This window comes from Callorhinus ursinus, unplaced genomic scaffold (assembly GCF_003265705.2).
Source record: "Callorhinus ursinus isolate GAN/ISIS: 27379988/994484 unplaced genomic scaffold, GSC_fseal_2.0 scaffold2, whole genome shotgun sequence".
NCBI lineage: Eukaryota > Metazoa > Chordata > Mammalia > Carnivora > Otariidae > Callorhinus > Callorhinus ursinus.
In genome coordinates this window covers 48558476-48561732 of record NW_027397064.1, presented here as the reverse complement: position 1 = coordinate 48561732, position 3257 = coordinate 48558476, and the positions used below count along the sequence as shown (strand labels likewise).

General features: G+C 40.7%; 1 pseudogene; it reads left to right on the top strand.

The window, feature by feature from the left end:
* The first annotated feature begins 246 nt into the window (after window positions 1-246).
* Window positions 247-2956, top strand: LOC112806651 (protein FAM98A-like; annotated as a pseudogene).
* Window positions 2957-3257: the final 301 nt, after the last annotated feature.

Genomic DNA, 3257 nt, shown 5'->3' with positions numbered 1-3257 from the left:
CCTGCACCAAATTAAAATATATGCACTAGCACAATATTGTAGTCAGATTTCAAAAAGAAAGAAAGGGAGGAAATAAGGAAGAAAAGGAGGGAGAAGGAGAAGGAAAAAAAAATCCAGCCAAAGTTGAATTCTAATTAAGTACAATTTATTTATTTTTTTGCTAATGATATCATACCAATTTTCTAATGCATTCACAGATCCATTGGTCATGAGAAATAACATTGAAACTTTTACCTGAGCCTCTGTTTGTTTTTGACACTACAATGTTGAACAGTCATTATTTGTTTAATATTTGCCTCCTGCATCGATGATGAGGGTTGATTAACACTTGTGTTACTGTCAAGACCAAATATGTAAAATCTGTCTCCTCCATGTAAACTCCATGACGTCAGGAATCATATCTGCTTCCTGTACACACCAAGCATTTAGGACACAATGCCCTGTACATTTATTCCTTCAACAAATATTTATCAAGGACCTTCTCTGCACTGGGAAGTTGTAAGAAATATAAATCTAGTCAAATCAATTCAAGTAAAAAAAAGAGAGAGAGAGAGAGAGTCTGGATGTTTTCTCACCTTCATCCTGTCATGTTTCTTTGATTTCTTGTGGGCATCCATGCCATCCCTTTCACCTGATCAGTTTTTTCTGGTTCTCTCCTCCCTCATAACCTGGGAGCATAGGAAACCCGGAAGTGGCTGCTCCAATCTCTACTCCATGAGGCTGCCACTTAAGTAGCCACTACAACCTTCAGCCCTGCTTCTAATTTGTGAGAAAAATATGGTAAAAACAACCCACCATTTTCAAGTCATCAGACTACCTCCCCACGAATTCAGTTTCCTCTCTCATTTAATCAGTTGTAGCCAGCAAGAAGACACATCAGGATCAGAGCGTATAATCGCAGAAGGAGCCTCCATTAGGAGTCTTTCTCTTTAGATAAAGCTGTACAGAGTGCAGAAAACCTAGATAAGTCTAGTTAAATTGTATCTTTACTTAAGATAGTTTTGTTTTTACTATTCTGCCCTAAGGATCTGGCACATAGCAGGTATTTAAAAAAATATTTGTTGCGGGAAGGCAGCACACATGCAAGTACACGCATTGCAGGAGAAGAGGGAAGCCTGATGACTGGGAAATTTGAATACCACAGTAGGATGGGGTGTGACCTCATAGAGACTAACATCTTGGAGCCTTTGAAAGATCTAGGCTACAAGGGTCCATTGTTGGAAGATGGGGCTCTGTCTCAGGCAGTCTCTGCTGGAGCCAGTTCCTCCAAGTTTACTGAACTCTGTGCTTGGCTGGTGTCTGAATTAAGAGTGTTCTATAAACTAGAGGAAAATGTGCAAACAACTAATAGCCCAAGTGAAGCTGAAGAATTCCAGCTTGAGATGAGTGGGCTACTAGGGGAGATGAACAGTCCATATCTTTCATTGACATCTGGGGATGTGACCACGTGCCTTCACATTCAGAACTGCCTCCTTTTGCTCACATTCTTCATCTCAGAACTAGAAGCTGCCAGAATGCTCCTCCAAAGAAAGGTCAAGAAGGAGGTGGTAGTGAGGTCTTTCAAGAGTTGAAAGGCATATGTATTGCTCTAGGAATGTTCAAACCTCCAGCCAATATAACTATGTTCCAGTTCTTCAGCAGGATTGAAAAAAAAAATTAAAGGAGACATTAGCAAAAGTTCCACTTAACCATGTGGAAAGCCTTTATGGAAGAAGCCAATGGGACCAGCCCACTGGGCAAAGAAAGAAGCAATTCACCAAGCCATAGCCAATGAATATGAAGTTCTGAGAAAGTCGCTATTAAAATGTTTGGATGTTACTGTCCAGTCTTTCGGTTGGTCTGACAGAGCTAAGAGTCAGACAGAAAAAATAGCAAATAACAAAAAAATAGAACGCTCAGTCCTATCTCCTAAAAGTACTATTTCCTTTCCCACCTTTCAGCTACAAGACAAGACTTGCCAAAGATTTTAAGGACAAGCAATAGCTCTATAAAAGAAAAGACTGCCTGTGCCATCAATAAGGTGTTGATGGGCAGGGTGCCTGACGGAGGAAGTAGACCGAGTGAAAACTGAACCTCCACCTCCAGAGATGCCACCATGGCAGAAAATGTAAGATGGCCCCAGCAGCAAACAGGAGGCAGAGAAGGAGGGAGAGGTGGTTATGAACATTCTTCATATGGAGGACAAGGAGGTCATGAAAAGGAGGAGGGAGAGGTGGACATGGTGGCTACAACCATGGTACTGAGCAGGGAGGAAGAAGAAATAAACATCAAGGAGGCTGGATGGATGGAGGGAGTGGAGGAGAAGGTGGTGGCTACCAAGATGGTGGTTATCGAGATTTGGGTTTCCTGCTAGGTGGCTATCATGGTGGTGGTAGCTATCAAGGTGGTGGTTATGGTGACTTCCAAACATATATATACATATGTATACATATATATGTATATAGGGAGTGAATACCAGGGTGGTGGATATCAGCAGAACAGTAGGTACCAAGATGGTGGGCACCATCATAATTGAGGCAGTGGCTGTGGAGGGAGGGGTGGTTGCAGTGGCCAAGGTGGATGTGGAGGCCAGGAAGGAGGTTGGGGAGGAAGGGGAGCAGGAATTATCACCAAGGGCGACAATTTGAATAGCACTTCCAGCATGGAGGTTATCAGTATAATCATTTTGGATTTGGACAGGGAAGACATTATCCTAGTTGAGGCTACAGACCTTTATATTTTGCTGGAGCTCAAGTAATGGAAACTTAGTTTCAGAATGTTGAGTCCAACATCAATTTTTAATTACTATGAGACCATAGGTGGCAGGCAGATTCCTGCTTGGCATAAGTACTTGTAGGTCTTCATTTAATTGTTTTTGTTTATTTTTTTAAGGACTTACACAATGCAGTTTATTTGAGAAACACATACATCTCTCCTTTGTATGAAGAATTTTTTAAAAGGTAATTAAAATTGCCTTTAATTGACCAGTCAACTAATTCCACAGTCAGAACATGCATAGTTTTTTGGGAATAAATTACTTGAATAAATAGTTTAAATAAGCGGTTTTGAAAATGAGGATTCTCCTAGAATTTTTTAGATTTACAACTAAGAAACCTCCCTCATATTATGAATCCATTTTAATGTGTTTTCCTTTAAGTATTCTAATGCCTATTTTCCAAGCACTGTTCTGCCCTGGTTGGCTTTTTATCCAGAGTTTATGCCACATTTACTTCATGATAGAACTTTTAGGTCAGTTCCTATGAAATGAGCTCTTCTGC